This window comes from Salmo salar, chromosome 10, assembly GCF_965601325.2.
Source record: "Salmo salar chromosome 10, fSalSal1, whole genome shotgun sequence".
In the NCBI taxonomy this organism is placed as follows: Eukaryota; Metazoa; Chordata; class Actinopteri; order Salmoniformes; family Salmonidae; genus Salmo; species Salmo salar.
This window is the reverse complement of record NC_138300.1, coordinates 77961467-77981178: the sequence shown is the minus strand read 5'-3', so window position 1 is coordinate 77981178 and position 19712 is coordinate 77961467. Positions and strand designations below refer to the sequence as shown.

The 19712-nt window shown below is 41.6% G+C and overlaps 1 long non-coding RNA gene across 1 annotated transcript; it reads right to left on the bottom strand.

Annotated features, from left to right (window-relative positions):
• Positions 1 to 13265: 13265 nt before the first annotated feature.
• LOC145858608 (uncharacterized) lies at positions 13266 to 19019 on the bottom strand. Its single transcript, XR_014379061.1, has 3 exons — positions 18609 to 19019; positions 18385 to 18488; positions 13266 to 17999 (listed from the first exon to the last, which is right to left on the bottom strand). It is a non-coding gene; the product is annotated as an uncharacterized LOC145858608 (long non-coding RNA).
• Between the last annotated feature and the right edge of the window lie 693 nt (positions 19020 to 19712).

Sequence of the window (19712 nt, the reverse complement as noted above, 5' to 3'; positions counted from 1 at the left end):
CTTCTTTGGGTGTAGAGACTGATCAGAGCCTGAAGGTACGGAGGTGCCGTTCCCCTCACAGCTCCGTAGGCAAGCACCATGGTCTTGTAGCAGATGCGAGCTTCAACTGGAAGCCAGTGGAGTGTGCGGAGGAGTAGTGGGACGTGCGAGAACTTGGGAAGGTTGAACACCAGACGGGCTGCGGCGTTCTGGATGAGTTGTAAGGGTTTAATGGCACAGGCAGGGAGCCCCGCCAACAACGAGTTGCCGTAATCCAGACGGGAGATGACAAGTGCCTGGATTAGAACCTGCGCCGCTTCCTGTGTAAGGCAGGGTCGTACTCTGCGAATGTTGTAGAGCATGAACCTTCAGGATTTGGTCACTGCCTTGATGTTAGCTGAGAACGACAGGCTGTTGTCCAGGGTCACGCCAAGGCTCTTAGCACACTGGGAGGAGGACACAGTGGAGTTGTCAATCGTGATGGCGAGATCATGGAACGGGCAGTCTTTCCCCAGGAGGAAGAGCAGCTCCGTCTTGCCGAGGTTCAGCTTGAGGTGGTGATCCGTCATCCACACTGATATGTCTGCCAGACATGCAGAGATGCGATTCGCCACCTGGTTATCAGAAGGGGGAAAGGAGAAGATTAATTGTGTGTCGTCTGCATAGCAATAATAGGAGAGACCATGGGAGGATATGACAGAGCCAAGTGACTTGGTGTATAGCGAGAATAGGAGAAGGCCTAGAACTGAGCCCTGGGGGACACCAGTGGTGAGAGCACGTGGTGCGGAGACGGATTCTCGCCATGCCACCTGGTAGGAGCGACCTGTCAGGTAGGACGCAATCCAAGAGTGAGCCGCGCCGGAGATGCCCAACTCGGAGAGAGTGGAGAGGAGGATCTGATGGTTCACAGTACCAAAGGCAGCAGATAGGTCTAGAAGGATGAGAGCAGAGGAGAGAGAGTTAGCTTTAGCAGTACGAAGAGCCTCCATGACACAGAGAAGAGCGGTCTCAGTTGAATTGCCAGTCTTGAAACCTGACTGATTTGGATCAAGAAGGTAATTCTGAGGGAGATAGCAAGAGAGCTGGCCAAGGACGGCACACTCAAGAGTTTTGGAGAGAAAAGAAAGAAGGGATACTGGTCTGTAGTAGTTGACATCGGAGGGATCGAGTGTAGGTTTTTTGAGAAGGGGTACAACTCTCACTCTCTTGAAGACGGAAGGGACGTAGCCAGCGGTCAAGGATGAGTTGATGAGCGAGGTGAGGTAGGGGAGAAGGTCTCCAGAAATAGTCTGGAGAAGAGAGGAGGGGATAGGGTCAAGCGGGCAGGTTGTTGGGCGGCCGGCCTTCACAAGTCGCAAGATTTCATCTGGAGAGAGAGGGGAAAAAGAGGTCAAAGCATAGGGTAGGGCAACGTGAGCAGGGCCAGCGGTGTCATTTGACTTAATAACCTGTTATGGCTAGGGGGCAGTATTTTCACGGCTGGATAAAAAACATACCCGATTTAATCTGGTTACCACTCCTACACAGTAACTAGAATATGCATATACTTATTACATATGGATAGAAAACACTCCAAAGTTTCTAAAACTGTTTGAATGGTGTCTGTGAGTATAACAGAACTCATTTGGCAGGCAAAAACCTGACAAGGTTTCAGGTAGGAAGTGGCCTGTCTGACAAGGTGTCGTTCTTCTTGTCTCTGTTTATTGAAGAGTGAGGATCTTAGCTGTCCCGTGACACTTCCTACGGCTGCCATAGGGTCTCAGAAGGCGGTAAAAAGCTGAATCGTGGCTTTGCAGGCTCTGGCTGAAAAAAAGTAGCGCGTTTGGGTAGTGGCTGGTTACAGTACTGTGAGACTCAGGCTCGTGCCCACGTCGACCGAAAGCTTTGTTTACTTTCCTCAGTTTAGCTAAAAGGAGATTCCCGGTCGGAATATTATCGCTTTTTTACGAGAAAAATGGCATAAAAATGGATTTTAAACAGCGGTTGACATGCTTCGAAGTACGGTAATGGAATATTTAGATTTTTTTTGTCACGAATTGCGCCATGCGCGCGACCCTGATTTACCATTTCAGATAGTGTCTGGGACGCACGAACAAAACGCCGCTATTCGGATATAACGATGGATTATTTTGGACCAAACCAACATTTGTTATTGAAGTAGCAGTCCTGGGAGTGCATTCTGACGAAGACAACAAAAGGTAATGAAACTTTTATAATAGTAAAGCTGATATTGGTGAGTGCTAAACTTGCCGGGTGTCTAAATAGCTAGCCCGTGATGCCTGGGCTATGTACTTAGAATATTGCAAAATGTGCTTTCACCAAAAAGCTATTTTAAAATCGGACATATCGAGTGCATAGAGGAGGTCTGTATCTATAATTCTTAAAATAATTGTTATGCTTTTTGTGAACGTTTATCGTGAGTAATTTAGTAAAATGTTAGCGAATTCCCCGGAAGTTTGCGGGTGGTATGCTAGTTCTGAACGTCACATGCTAATGTAAAAAAAGCAGTTTTTTGATATAAATATGAACTTGTTTGAACAAAACATGCATGTATTGTATAACATAATGTCCTAGGGTTGTCATCTGATGAAGATCATCAAAGGTTAGTGTTGCATTTAGCTGTCTTCTGGGTTTTTGTGACATTATATGCTAGCTTGAAAAATGGGTGTCTGATTATTTCTGGCTTGGTACTCTGCTGACATAATCTAATGTTTTGCTTTCGTTGTAAAGCCTTTTTGAAATCGGACAGTGTGGTTAGATAAAGGAGAGTCTTATCTTTAAAATGCTGTGAAATAGTCATATGTTTGAAAAATTGAAGTTTTTGTATTTTAGAGGAGTTTGTATTTCGCGCCACGCCCATCATTGGATATTGGAGCAGGTGTTCCGCTATGGCCTGCAAAGTCATCATTCAACGTTCTGGCGCCTTCTGAGAGCCTATGGGAGCGTTAAAAAATGTCACGTTACAGCAGAGATCCCCTGTTTTGGATAGAGATGATCAAGAAGGCCAAGAAATGGTCAGAGAGGGCGCTTCCTGTTTGGAATCTTCTCAGGTTTTGGCCTGCCAAATGAGTTCTGTTATACTCACAGACACCATTCAAACAGTTTTAGAAACTTTGGAGTGTTTTCTATCCAAAGCTAATGATTATATGCATATTCTAGTTTCTGGGCAGTAATAATAATCAGATTAAATCGGGTAAGTTTTTTATCCGGCCGTGAAAATACTGCCCCCTATCCATAACAAGTTAAGCTTGAATGGGCTAGTGACTGTGACAGCATGGAATTCAAATGAGGAGATAGACAGATGGGTCAGGTGAGAAAGAGAGAATGTCCACTTGGGAGAGATGAGGATTCCAGTGCCACCACCCCGCTGACCAGATGCTCTCGGGGTATGCGAAAACACGTGGTCAGATGAGGAGAGAGCAGTAGGAGTAGCAGTATTTTCTGTGGTAATCCATGTTTCCGTCAGCGCCAAGAAGTCGAGGGACTGGAGGGTAGCATAGGCTGAGATGAACTCTGCCTTGTTGGCTGCAGACCGGCAGTTCCAGAGGCTGCCGGAGCGTTTGTGTGGCCTGTGCAGAGAGGAGAGAACAGGGATAGGCAGACACATGGTTGACAGGCTACAGGAGAGGCTACGCTAATGCAAAGGAGATTGGAATGAACACTCAATGACACTCAATGACACTCAAATATAACTTTCCAACTTTCACTTTAGAAATTATAATTGATGTAAACTACAGTGGTTCAATGTTACCAGGAATAGGCTCAGCTAGATAACAGTATTCTTCCAGCTTCTTCCAGTGCACCGTATCCTATGACGCCGTAGCTAACTAGCATGCTAGCATCCAATAACACACGGTTAGCACCAATACTTGGTTACAACAAACTACTAATGGATCATTCGTGTCCGTGTCTAGTACCTTTCATAACGCAGAAGTGATTAAACGTTGGCTAGCTAACACAAAGTCAGTCCTGCTAGCTATACAAGTGGACTACACATCTCGAATGTTCAGAAAGTTAAGCTTATGTTGCAAAAATCTTGTTGACTAAAATGATACAGTACTGCTCACTGGTAGAGTTGACTAGCTAGGTGTGGCTGCGTTGTTGACTTTGTTTGAAAATTTAGCTGGGTAGCTAACCTCGATAGCTTCTCTATACGACACCTTTATCTATGATACAAAGACAACTGTGTAGCTAGCTAACATTACACTAATCAAATCGTTCCGTTGTAATGTATTTAGTTTCTACTGTACTACTAGTTGGTAAAGCTGGCTAGCTAGCAGTGGCTGTGGTGTTGGCTTACATTTGGTGGTTCCAAACGTATTCCATTTAAGAATGATGGAGGCCTCTGTGTTCTTGGGGTCCTTCAATGCTGCATAAATGTTTTGGTACCCTTCCCCAGATCTGTGCCTCGACACAATCCTGTCTCGGAGCTCTACGGACAATTCCTTCGACCTCATGGCTTGGTTTTTGCTCTGACATGCACTGTGAACTGTGAGACCTTATATAGACAGGTGTGTGCCTTTCCAAATCATGTCCAATCAATTGAATTTACCACAGGTGGACTCCAACGAAGTTGTAGAAACATCTCAAGGATGATCAATGGAAATAGGATGCACCTGAGCTCAATTTCGAGTGTCATAGCAAAGTGTCTGAATGCTTATGTAAATAAGGTATTTCTGTTTTTATTTGTAATAACATTTCTAAAAACGTGATTTCACTTTGTCATTATGGGCTATTGTGTGTAGATTGATGAGGGCAAAAAAATATTTTTGCAATTTTAAAATAAGGCTGTAACGTAACAAAATGTGGAAAAAGTCAAGGGGTCTGAATACTTTCCGAAATCACTGTATATTTATTGAAAGGAGAATCAAGCTCATCACCGTGCACTTTCACCACCCTGGAAGTTAACTTATTTCATTTGTAACCTAATAAACTGCATGCTTTCCCATGATGTCGTGACATTTTTTATGTTCATGTACTTTACTCGCATAAAAAGGTTGGATGGAAATCTCTTGAATGTCAAGCAATTTTGAGGATGCTGGAATTATATTTTAGACGAACGTGAGCCTGCCTACAGGAGACTTTTGAAGTAGCCTAATCAGACTAAAACATTGTGACGGGTTGTGTTTATGCCACATATAAAAGGTAATACATTTTCAAAGTTAAATGACAAATATTTTGGCTATAATGAAGCATTAGGTTCTAGGTGTGCGAGGAAACAGCCACTCGGCTAGGAGAGGGGCCTGCTGTGAGCATATGTGGCCACATTATTAATGGATGACTTGGGAGAATGCAACAGGCACTGCATCTCAGTATCAGAAGTAAGATTACGGCCAGACTGGCCTGCTACTGTGCCTTTCTAGACCTTATAAACTGTAGAGAGTAGACCCACAACTGATCCAAATGGAATTAAACATTGAAATCACAAGGCTTTTAGGCCATTATTCAAATGGTATTTTCACTGCAGCCTAGAGTAGAATTTTGTATGCACCAGGCCTCTCCGCTGCCTATCAGCTATTCCTGTTTGTTCTTGTGGATTCATGTTGAGAATTGATGCAGCTTTGAATGCTTTTATGTGTGGTATGATTGCTAGTTAGCCTATTGCAGATCTAGACAAACGATCCACCTACCACTATTTTCATTATGAATGGTGAATAAAGGGCAGGATAGACAGTTAGACTGGTAGACTATATTGACCTGTGGTATAGTAAAAGTTAGCGCACTGAAAAACAGTGCACAAGGGAAGTACCAAAACATGTTGATTGCATGCGCATGCAAGCAGATGTTGAAATGTGGCTAGAATGGAAGAAATGATATAGTAAAACCTGCAAAAAAACGAATGTAAATCAGGGAAAAAACATACTACCCTCCCCTGTGCCCATTAAAAAACACACAACCCTCCCCAAAGCAGAAAGAAAAGTTAGACAACCCTCCCCTATTTTGTCCCTAAAGAGGATTGATGATCAGGCACTGAAAAGAAGGGCTGCTTCACAAATGTAGCATGTCAGTTGAAAAAGACATTTTGAAGAGACTGTTCAAATTATAGCCCCTGCGTTGCAAAATTGTGCCATGTCTATGTGTCATTCTGCATGCGACAATTCCATCTGCAAATAAATCTACATGTCAATCATGTTGTTCTGTTATCTCACAACCAAGCAGAAACCAGAGGCAAAGTATTCTCAACCATTTATTGTATATTAGCTAACGGAAGAAGCTTTATTCTAGAAGCTCAGGAACTTCTTTCTCGGCAGCTCTGTCAGTAAAGGAGATGTCCGTCATACACGCAGGGCAGCCACACAGGTATCTGGGGCTTAAGCACGTCAATCACTCAGATACAGACAGAGACAAAAACACAGACGAACAACACACACAGATACACACACACACACACACACACACACACACATCGGCTGCATCTGTCAGTATGTGTCATTTAATGTGACCTCGTAAAATGTGGTGTTTTCGTTGATGTGTTTACGTGTGTAGATACAGTACCTGAGAGTGCATGCATGTACTTGAGAGAAATATAACTATAACTATGAGTCTTTACCTGTATATAACCCCTTTCTCCTGCTCTTTTAGGAGGAATGGCTGGACAGTGTGACGGTCTGAAGAGCTACCTTTGAAAGAATGCAGTGTGTAGACATCAGTAGGCAAGCACTCCCTATACATACATTAGCTCACTTATCCCCAGCGATATTGCACAGTCATGCCTTTCACAGAGAAAATGCAAATTCATCACTGCCACTCAGTGGCTGCATCCCAATACTCTAAAATGGAATCCTTGTGTCCGAACCTGAGAAGAATTAATAGGAGACTGTCATAGAGCTTCCCATGGGCACGCTTACACCTGTCCAGTACTTCTAGATAGATGCAGATAACAAAAACAAGACAAGGAAAGGGTCACTTTAGAATATGCTGGGAGGATGCTACTATGTAACATCAATGTTCTCGATTCCTGGTTTCATGATCCCAGAGTCATTCAAGGTACAAGGGGCAACAGCTCAAAATATGCCTTGTCATCTGAAGGGTTTTTCCAGGCAGGCATCCTATTTCTCAATTGCAAGTATTATCAGGATACAGCAGTATCATAGTCAGTGCCATACTGCAACGTGAAAGAGCTACACAGAGGAAGATGACCCTATCATACCAAGTAAAAAGCTACAGATTTGTAATGTGTCCTCATGCTTTTCATTTGCCAGAACAGGGTGACAACGTAGGGAACGGAGCCGTTGTGTGGACCAGCAGCTCCCCCAGCTGTAACACTGAGAATGAGGCAGTAAGGAAGAGAAAGGCAGTGTGTCTGTGTTTGACTGAGTTAGAGAAAACAGAGAAAGGTGGCAAGAAGGCAAGAGAAAAAGGGAGACCGAAATGTGTGAGGGAGGGAGAAAAAAGGAGCGGAAATGGTGTCGAGAAGCAGAAGCCAGAGGGACAGAGAGGGAGAAGCTATGAGCGAGACAAAGAGTGAAAACAGTGGAGTGAGGCAGAGTGAGAAAGAGTTTAGACCCTGCACGGGAGAGAATCACCATGGCAACCACTGAGCCATGAAGGCTGCTCTCCTCTTTAAAAAACAAAATAGTCTAAATAAGAAGTAAGCATATGATTCAACACATATTGGTAACACTTAATTTTAAGCTGTCCTTATTACAGTGCATAGTTACACTGTATTAACAACATGTAGCTGGTGGTCAGTGGAGTTTGTAATTACAAAGGTGTAAAAAACGAATGCTTGTTACCGTGCTTTTTACAAATGTAACATTTTCAGATAGTATCCGAACCGAACACACCATTTTTCAGCCTACACAAACAGGTCAAAGAGTAGGCTAACACTTATAATGTGGTTTACATTATAAGTGTTAGCCTACTGAAAATCAACCACCTCATTGAAACAACTCTGCTATAAGATTCCAGGCCCAGGTCCAGCTTTCGTTTGAAATGCATGAAAGCTTTGAGCACTATGGCAAAAACGGGGGTGGTGCGGGGGTTACATAACAAAACAGTTACATAATTTAACGGTGCATTTGAGCTGAAAAGCAACAGTAGCTAAGGACGTCAGGGCTTGACAATGGGTGAAATCAAACATTTTTAACACTTTAATAAACAGTTATGGCTAAAATTGTGAGATAATTATTCAATGCTTCCAAAATTGTGAGCCTATTAAAGCAAAAATCCACAGGTTGTGGGCGACCTTATGCCGCCCCACTTCTTGTATAGTGTTTTCACTTTGAACGAAAACTAGGGATTTGAGCCGTCAGCCGCCTTGGGCTGGCCTTCTGGGCTAGGTGTGTCTTTGAACTAATCGTGCCTTCTCGAATGACCCTGCTGCCCCAGAGATGGAGAGAAAGTTAAAGTCACATGCAACCTAACGTTACAGCCACGAGAAACAAACAGAGCAGAAGAAGCCAACAAGCATCATTCTAAATTCTTGGATTAGAATCAACTCGACGCCAAAGAAAAAGAAACAAGAAAATGACTACTCATAAACCCGATAAACATTGGAATTAATTTTGAAAGGTGGAAGAGTGATGCAGAAATGGCCACCATTCCCTTGGACTGGTAACATACGGTAAGTGTCGGGTTGCGTTTTTAACCTGTTAGCTACGTTAGCTGCTAACTTTAGTGTGTTCAGTGTTCAAGCTAGCTAACAAGGCTACTTAGCTAGCTAGCTAACATGTTCTGTATTCTGACTATTTTGCACTCTGTAACGCCCTGGCCATAGAGAGGTGGGTAATTGTTTCTGTTAGTGTTTTGCACCTGACAGGACTGTTTGGCTGTTGGTTTTCTTATTTTTGTATAGTGTTCTTTCGTCTATTAAATATTCAATGATGAACACTAACTCCGCTGCACCTTGGTCTACTCTCTCTCGCGACAGCCATTACACACTCACAAGGAATCTAACAATAGCATCACGTAGCGACACTGAATAAACCCCACAAGATGCCCAATGCCTTTATTTCAACTAGCTAACGTTAGCTAGCTAAAGCTAGATGTGCAGATTGTTTGCATTATAGCTAGTGTGTTTCGTTTGTAGATGATAATGCTAGCTACATAGCTAGGTGGGAGACAACATTTTCGGCCCAGGACCACCCCAAAACATGTATCTAGCTATAAAATTCACAAAGCACCTACAGAATAGAATTTCATGCCTTGACAGCTAACATTAGCTAGCTGCCAAAAGCTGGTAAATAGCTAGTTAGCTGGACTCGATCATCTTATATTCCCTGAACCTTGTTCTCAGGGTATCCGTACCCAAGGGTGTTATGTGAGACACACCCAGGATTTTAACATTAGCTAGCTTGTATCAACAAACCTATAAGTAGTTCCTTTTCAATGTAAACACTAGTGTTAGCAAGCACCATTATTATTATAATGATATCTGGATGAGAAAACAACAAGGTAGCTAGGCCTACCTATAGGCCTGAACCGTAAATTATAGAAATCATGATAATGATGATAGCAGAGATATTGGAGGAAGGTTTCTATACCCTCTCTGATGAAAGCTAGCTTAGCTAGTAGGCTAATTGTAGAGTGTCTTTGCTAAATTGTCATAAATTCTTCTTCTCTAGCACAGATTCCCACAGGGTCATAGTCTCCAAGATGGGAAAATGCTTACAATAAAGAAACAGATGATAAATGTAAATGTAAGACGGATGTTGTCGATTTGCTTGTAATGTTAAAAAGGAGAGAAAAATACAATTACGTTTTGCTGCAGATTTGAGTCACCACTAAAATATATATTTCATGTTATTGAGTGGGCCTATATCTTTGTTTATTCTAATTAATACAATTATTAATCCAACAATACAAATCTGTATTATTTTGTAAGAAATGTAAGGTATTTTTACACTCAACAAAAATATAAACACAACATGTAAAGTGTTGGTTCTAGGTTTCATGAGCGGAAATAAAAGATCCCATACATTTATTTGTATGCACAAAAAAGCTTATTTCTCTAAGATTTGTGCACACATTTGATTACATCCCTGTTAGTGAGCATTTCTCCATTGCCAAGATAATCCATCCACCTGACAGGTGTGGCATATCAAGAAGCTGATTAAACAGCATGATGATTGCACAGGTGCACATTGTGTTGGGGACAATAAAAGGCCACTCTAAAATGTGCAGTTTTGTCACACAACACAATGCCACAGATGTCTCAAGTTTTGAGGGTGCGTGCAATTGGCATGCTGACTGCAGGAATGTCCAACAGAGCTGTTATCAGAGAGTTGAATGTTAATTTCTCTACCATAAGCTGCCTCCAACGTCATTTTAGAGAATTTGGCAGTCCAACCGGCCTCACAACCGCAGACCACGTTTAACCACACCAGCCCAGGACCTCCACATCTGGCTTCTTCACCTGCGAGATGGTCTGAGACCAGACACCGGGACAGCTGATGAAACTGTGGGTTTGCAAAACCAAAGAATTTCTGCACAAACTGACAGAAACAGTCTCAGGGAAGCTCATCTGTGTGCTCGTCATCCTCACTAGGGTCTTGACCTGACTGCAGCTCGGGGTTGTAACTGACTTCAGTGTGCAATGGCTCACCTTCGATGGCCACTGGCACGCTGGAGAAGTGTACTCTTCACAGATTAATCCCGGTTTCAGTTGTACCGTGTGTGCGAGTGGTTTGTTAATGTCAACATTGTGAACACGTTGCCCCATGGTGGCGGTGGTGTTATGGTATGGGCAGGCATAAGCTACGGACAACGAACACAATTGCATTTTATCAATGGTAATTTGAATGCACAAAGATACCATGACGAGGTCCTGAGGCCCATTGTGGTGCCATTCATCCACCGCCATCACGTCATGTTTCAGCTTGATAATGCTCAGCCCCATGTCACAAGGATCTGTATACAATTCCTGGAAGCTGAAAATGTCCCAGTTCTTCCATGGCCTTCATACTCACCAGATATGTCACCCATTGAGCGTGTTTGGGATGCTCTGGATCGACGTGTACAACAGCATGTTCCAGTTCCCGCCAATATCCAGCAACTTGCACAGCCATTGAATTGGAGTGGGACAACATTACACAGGCCACAATCAACAGCCTGATCAACTCTTTGCAAAGGAGATGTGTTGTGCTGCATGAGGCAAATGGTGGTCACACCAGATGCTGACTGGTTTTCTAATCCATGCCCCTACCTTTTTTTTAAGGTATCTCTGACCTACAGATGCATATCGGTATTACCAGTCATTTGAAATTCATAGATTAGGGCCCTTTATCTAAATTGACTGATTTCCTTATATGAACTGTGACTCAGTGTACATGTTGCAATAAAATTGACTAAAGTAGAAGCTCGTCTTTGGTTTGTTTTTACTTGGTAACGACTAGTAAGTAAGTATATGGTAATTGCTCATAGGTAACTATATATGTAGGGAACATACTGTGTAGGTACACAATAATTACAAGTAAGTACCCTTCAAGATACACAAGATACACATTTTAATGAGCTTAATCCTGTGTAACACCTAGTAATTACATTTTAATTAGGCAGATATTACATGTACTCTATGGTGTACTAGTGTGTTTATCCTCCCTCCTGGATGGTGCTTCCAGAAGCTGTTAGGATGTTTAATGTACTTTATAAGTACACTTTCATTAGAAGTAAGTACCCCTCAAGATACACTTAATTTTAACTAGCTAAATCCTATGTAACATCTAGTTACAAAAAAGTATTTTGTAAAGTAGTTACACCTAATGGAAACTAATGGACATTTTTACATTATATTATTATTACAGATTTACTTAATTTACTTTTGTTATTCAAACAGTATTACATTTAGAAATAACTAGAAAACTACATTTCCTGAAGAAAATGTGGTTTGCTTGCTAGCTTGTTTTGAAAAGTTTTGAAAATCTTAATGTTGTTTTAATGTTTGTAGCTAAAATGGTTAAAGAGCGGTAGCATTGACAATGTCTACCACTGTGTTTTTATTTCTGGCATTGAATCCATGAAGTGTTATGCTAAATACCACTGTTTATAGTTTATAAACGTTTTTAAGAATGTTAGGATAGCCTGAACATGAGAAAGTTGGTTTAGTGTATCTAGCTTGAATGTTTCAAGAGTTTCTCTGGGTGGGTTATATTATGCCAATGTGTGCACATTTATATAGTTATATTTTATAAAAGTTTTTAATAATTTGAAGTTAGGATAGCCTGAACATGAGAATGGTGGTTTGGTGTCTCTACCTTGAAAGGTTAAGACTTACTTTTGGTGTATTATATTATGCTGATTTATATAGTTATAGTTGATACATTTTTTTAAATAATTTGAGGTTGGATAGCCTGAACATGTGAAAGTTTGTCTGGTGTCTCTAGCTTGAACGGTTCAAGAGTTACTTTTTGGTAACTACCTTTGTTGCCTTCATAAGCACTACATAAATGTGTTACAAAGCATGTATGTCATGCTTTATAAAGGGTTGATAAATGTGGCATAACTCTGTGACATAATCACTATGTCAAATATGATATAAACATGTGCTTTATAAAGGGTGACGTGCTGAAGGATGCCATACGTTCTAAAGTGAAGTCATGTTAGTCACATTACACCTAATCTCGTTCCCAAACACTTCTGCCCAAATGCTCCGAAGCTCTGGTGGACCAAATGTGCACAAGGTCTGATGGACCAACGCATCAAGCTTGGCCTTCATTAGTTAGGGTGAAATCACATTTAAGAAGAGAAATTGTGGAAATCGGCAGAGTTTAGCCATAGTTATGACTTTGTGGCTGTGTTAACTAGTGGCGACCAGGGGGAATGATGACAAATACTTTACTCAGTAATGTCACTTCCATAGAATTCTATGGTCACTCCCACTAAGGCCAACTTTGAGGGGTTTATATCCCAGGCTTCTGTGCTGTGTGTGCAATAGCCTGGGGACGACATTACACCAGGCAACACTTACCTTGATGAAACCAACATAAGGAAACTGAAAGTGGCTTTCTTATGTAACCAAGTTACATGATCCTCAGTACACAAATACGCACACAACAACATAACGAGCCATACCGTGCGGTGCTGGGCCCAGTCAGGTCTTTGACACATTCACCCACTCCCCCGCTGAAAGATCAGCCAGAAAATGTTAGCACCATTGTAGTAGGTTGTAATCAAGCCCTGGTCTACAGCATGGGAACAGAAGAAGAATACCTGATGCTGTAGTCTCAGGTTGGACTACTCCAAATCATCTTGGCTCTGACACACAAACACAAGCTTTGCAGGTCCATTATGGTGGATATTATCAAATAAGGATTTGCTGGAGTCCAAGTCAAACTAAGATTGTTTATTTCTGAGCTCAGAGAGAAACAGACTTAAACAGCGCAGTGTAGACAGTCTAAGTTCCGAAGCATTGGGTGATAGGCACATATCTTTATAGTCTCCTGTTCTTGGGCGGATCTATACAAGGACGCAGGTGCAAGCTGGTTTGCAACACGGGGTGATACTTCCGAGAACAGGACAGTTTCACACAGTTTGACAAGGTTAGTCACAATCACAGTTATGTGGACACATACAATAAACATTTCCCATTACACCATCAACCCATTGAAATACCTCTCACACCCTACAGTAACCTATTTATTGACACTTTATAATATAGTGAGTGAGACACCTTTGGTCATTCAGAACACATCCAGAAAGACTATAGCGCATGACGCTGTACATTCTTTAATAAAGTCAGACCCCTTTGGTCATTTATAACACATACATAAATGCCTTGTGTCATATGACGCTGTTCTTACTATAAAGTCAAAGACATATTAAAGCCATACATTTCCTTTCATTTGTAATTTTTTAAACAGTACACATATATTTAGTTAGAAATGTCCAGCAATGCAATTACATTGCACATAACATAGGACTGGGAACTTTTTCCTGGGCTGGTGGACAAATGGTTCTTGCCTCTCTCCTGCTGGAAGTACTGCATGTTGGTTCCAACCGTAGAAAGTAACAACAACAAAAAGTTAGCAGGTCTGTTAGGAAATGCCTTTGTCACACCATCTGGATAAGGGCATTTCTGTGCCCAGTTCCTACATTTGAATATAAAAATTGATTTAATCAAACAAAATTATGCTCCATTTTATCTCTGGTGTGTTCTGCCTCCTCATTAATTCACGTAAGAAGTAGCCCATTTCAATGTTGTGGACAATTTATGTTTGAGACTTTACTGAACTGGACAAACTTCTATCTTTGAGGAGAGCCCAAGCACTTCTCCAGTGTTTCCTCAAATCAAGTACGCATACATTTGTGCATCTATAGTCAAAATAGGCCTTGCACAAACCTTTTCCCCCTGGCACATTTTCTGGTTGGTGCCTGCATTGCCTTCATTGTTGTTTTTCTTACAAATAATAACTTTGGACATGTGTGCATAACTATAAGTGCCTTATTTTCTGTATATCGTGTTGTCTTTTCAAATAAAATAAAATGTATTGGTCACATACACGTGTTTATCAGATGTTATTGCGGTTGTAGCAAAATGCTTGTGCTTCTAGCTCCGACAGTACAGTAATATCTAACAAGTAATATCTAACAGTTTCACAACATATACCCAAAATACACGTAAATCTAAGTAAGGAATGGATTAAGAATATATACATATATGTCAGAGCGGCATTGGACTAAGATACAGTGGCATAGTACAGAATACAGTATATACATATGAGATGGGTGATGCAATATTTACACACAATTAAAGTGACTAAGATAGTATAGAGTACAGTTTACACATATGAGATGAGTAATGCAAGATTTGGAGACAATATTAAAGTGGCTAGTGTTTCATTTCCTTAAAGTGACCAGTGATTCCTAATCTATGTCCACAGGCAGCAGCCTCTGATGAGCTGGAGATGGCTGTTTAACAGTCAGTGGTGTAGTATAGAATACAATACAGTATGTATATATGAGATGGGTGATGCAATATGTAAACACAATTTAAAAGTGACTAAGATACCGTAGAATTGTGTGGTGTGCAGTTTACACATATGAGATGAGTAATGCTAGATATGGAAACAAAATTAAAGTGGCTAGTGATCCATTTCTAAAAGTGGCCAGTGATTCCTAATCTATGGCTATAGGCAGCCGCCTCTGATGTGCTAGTGATGGCTGTTTAGCAGTCTGATGGCCTTGAGATAGAAGCTGTTTTTCAGTCTCTCAGTCCCAGCTTTGATGCAACTCTACTGACCTCGCCATCTGGATGATAGCGGCAGTGGGCAGTGGTTCCCCCCCTGCTGCTCCCCCTATGAACATTCTACACTCCCCTCAACCATGAGCACCAAATGAGATTTCAAAATATCCCTTGGTGCACGGTCAAGATGATTATTAAGAAATGGAAGGTCTATGGCACCACCAAGACCATGCCGAGATCAGGCTCTCCCTCCAAACTGTTTTGTATTTTTAAAGTGTGGAGAATGGTATGTAGATAAGTGGGAGAAAACCGTTATTTAAATGCATGAAACTCTGAGGCACTGATACTTCAAAATGTGAAAAAAGTTCAAGGGGGTGTCGACTTTCTATAGGCACTGTTTTGTGTTTTTGTCCATGTCACTTTGCCTTACCAAAACATTTATGCAGCATTGAAGGACCCCGAGAACGCAGTGGCCTCCATCATTCTTAAATGGAAGAAATGATTGGAACAACCAAGACTCTTCCTAGAGCTGGCCCCCTGGCCAAACTGAGCAATCGGGGGAGAAGGGCCTTAGTCAAGAGGTGACCAAGAACCTTGTGGTCCCTCTGACAGAGCTCTATAGTTCCTCTGTGGAAATGGGAGAACCTTTCAGAAGGACAACAATCTCTGCACCACTCCACCATTTAGGCCTTTATTTTAAAGTGGCCAGACTGAAGCCACTCCTCAGTAAAAGGCACATGACAGCCCGCTTGGAGTTTGCCAAAAAGCACCCAAAGGACTCTCAGACCATGAGAAACAAGATTCTATGGTCTGATAAAACCAGGATTGAACTGTTTGTCCTGAATGCCAAGCGTCATGTCTGGTGAAGCATGGTGGTGGCAGCATCATGTTGTGGGGGAAGTTTTTCAGCGGCAGGGACTGGGAGACTAGTCAGGATCGAGAAAAAGATGAATGGATCACAGAGAGTACAGAGAGATCCTTGATGAAAACCTGCTCCAGAGAGCTCAGGACTTCAGACTGGGGCGAAGGTTCACCTTCCAACAGGACAATGACCCTAAGAACACAGCCAAGATAACGCAGGAGTGGTTTCAGGACACGTCTCTGAATGTCCTTGAGTGGCCCAGCCAGAGCCCGAACTTGAACCTAATCGAGCATCTCTGGAGAGACCTGAAAATAGCTGTGCAGTGACGATCCCCATCTAACCTGACAGAGCTGGAGAAGATCTGCAGAGAAGAATGGGAGAAACTCCCCAAAACAGGTGTGCAAAGCTTGTAGCGTCATACCCAAGAAGACTCGAGGTTGTAATTGCTGCCAAAGGTGCTTCAACAAAGTATTAAGTAAGGGGTCTGAATACCAATGTAAATTTGACATTTCCTGTTTTTTTTTATACATTTTAAAACAATTCTGAAAAACAGATTTTTCTTTGTCATTATTGGGTATTTAATATATTTTAGAATAAGGCTGTAACACAACAAAATGTGGAAAAAGTTGAAGGATCTGAATACTTTCCGAATTAAGTGTATATGACCAAAAAAAGTGAATTGATGGTGTTGTTGTATTGTTTGGAGTTTTTCATGCAGATGCTGAATGTGGTTGTTTACTGTAGATATCATAAATGTTGAGAAAGAGTAATGTGTTAGATGACGAATACTTATTAAATTGATTGGAAATGCTGTGCAATTGTGGAGAGGGACAGGTCAATGTGATCTATCCCCATACATCAGGGTCATTTAAGTAGAAACAAAACAAAGTAAGTAATGGAACAAGTGAACATCCCATGTTACTTATTCACTTGAGTTAACAATTCAGCACACCAACTTTAGCATAGCACTGGTGGTCAACGCACTACAGTGGTTGAGTGATTGAATAGAGGCATGATTTAAGCTCATCAACCCCCTGCTCTTACATTGCACTGCAGGAAGCTGCCTTCCGGTGCCACAAGCTCACACATGCACACGGACACATGCACGCACACGCGCACGCACACACTCACACACACACAAGGAAACACACAGCCTTTATTCAATGAGATCTTCCCACATACAGTATCAACCTGGCTTGTACGTCTTTCTCTTCCTTTATTGACATGTTTAGACATGCTTATGCATGGTAAGAAGGGAAGTTAAACAGAACACATGACAACAAGGTAGGTCATGTATACAGAGGACAAACTGTTTGTCTACAGCACATTGCACACAATATTGGTTTATTTGTTCAAATTTGGCCCTATATCCGTGATGTGGGAGGTAGTCTCTTTGTGCAAACAGAAGATAAACAATATGTAGGTGGCACATTGGTTTGTCATTCCTTTAAATATAGATATCCTACTCAGTGTCACCCTGGCCCTTTTGAACATAAAATTGGGCAGACTGCCCCTGAAAAAACAAGGGGCCTAATTTATCGAAGATGCTGTGGGCACAAAAAAAGACTAAACTTTGCATGTGCCAATTTTCCCACAATGGTTGGTATTTATCCATTTTGAACTTGACTGGGGGATGGTGTGAGTATCTTCATGTAAATTTCAAACTGTGAGCACAACTTCTAAAATATCGATCAACTGTATTCCAAGCAAATGGGCATATTGTTTGTTTGTTGGAAATGGGAGGTGTTTGATGCGCGGGAACTATAATAGGCCTAATAGTAGGCTAATAAAAACATAAAAATGTAGGCCTAATCTAGGTTGACTAGACCGGGCTGTAACTTAACAAAATGTGGAAAATGTCAAGGGGTCTGAATACTTTCCGAATGCACTGTGTGTTTCCATAATGAGCTCTGCATCTGTCTTAAACTCCGCAACTTTGTCATTCCCATCTTTCTTTTGGACAATCTCTCTTTTATTACTCACTTTGGCCTGCTGGGCTGGGGGGGGGGGGGACCTTGGCCACACCTTCACTGCTCGCTGAAAACAGAAGGGGGGATTGGAAATAAACATCATAGTTGCTATATAAAAAGGACTTCAGACAGCTCTACATATCATAGCATGTACTGTATCTCCGACCCTCTTTACCTTTGCACATATCTGGCTGGTCCTAAGAAGATCTCTGAATGACTTCTTTCTCTGTCATCTCTTGATTCATCCCCCCACTTGCCAGGACATTTTCACCTTTGACCTTTGCTGGCTGATATATCTTTTCACTCTATTTTCTTAAAATCTCTCCATCAAGCTTATCTGTATTCGGTAATGCTGTAACTGTAATCTTTGTTTTGTCTTTTCTCCCAATTCTCCTCTTTCCACTTTTGCCATACTTCTGAACTTATGAACTCATCGTCCATATCATACTCACTCTCTGACCAGCCCATGTCAATGTCCAGGTCCTTTTGACCTTTGCTGCCTGGTCTGTCTAAGTGTCTTGAATCTTTCCTCTAACTGCAGCAAAAACAGAGAAATCTGACAAGAGAAGAGAGTGAAGGGACATTGATACACACAGAAAAACAGAAATAAGAGAAATGTCTTGAACATGCTTTCAAACTAGCGCAGGCAGCACTCATCATTGTATCAATATGCTACCATTCTGTTTTTTTCACAGTTGCGCTTTGCTGGCTCATCCTCCTGAGGGTTCAGAGTCTTTGACTCAGCTGCAGCAACTGAAATCTGACAAGAAAAAATAAAATGACTGGCATTAATATCAAAAGGAGTGTGTTTGATTATAGTACCCTCAACACTAAAATATGTACAGCATTGAGTATGCTTTCAAACTGAATTTGCTTTCAAATTAGCGAAACACAATAGACTTTTCCAGACAAGTTCAGGACAGTTTGAGTATCAATAGTCCATCAGACCATCATATTAATTTAATAAACTGCAATCCAAATATCAATCTATGACTACTATAGAGTTAAATGCTTCATTGCACAAAACAACTGTAAACAAAGATTCCCTTTGCACTAGGGTCTGTTTGTCCTCAGCACCAGCTGAGAAGATGGAGAAATCTGGAAGAGAGGGAGGTGGGAAACAGACAGTATAAGTGAAGGTGTTGAAGCTAACCTTACACATCACACTTTATTCTCCGTATATCCTCTCTCTTTTTTACCTTCGCACTTTGCTGGCTGGTCCTCCTGAGCCAATCTGACTCATCACCCCAGACTACGCAAAGATTGAGGAATCTGTCATGAAAAGGAAAAATGAATAAGTGGGGTCTTACAGTATGTGACAATAACAAACAGTAATTCATAATGATGCACCTCTCCTCTTTTTTACCTTTGCACTGCTGGGTGTGCTGAGTCTCTTTGACCTGAAAACCAGCTGAAAAGATTGATACGTCTGCAGAGGGAGATAGATAGGAGAGATAGATAAACATTCTGAGGGTATTCATGCTCACTTCACATTCTGAACTTCAAGAATATAGTTATTCTCCTCTTTATCCTCTATAGTGGTATTTCTTTTTAAAGTCTCTCTCTTTCGTCCACATGTTTTACCTTTGCATTTTGCTGGCTGGTTCTCCTGAAATACCTTTTTCTTTTCAACTCCCTCTTTCTTTTTCTTCTCTTGGTTTATTTCATCTCTCTCAACTGTATTCCCATCACTTTGGAGTTGTGCAGGTGTCACGCTCTGACCTAGGAGAGCTGTGTTTTCTCTGTTTAGCTAGGCCAGGGTGTGATAGGTGGGTGGGCA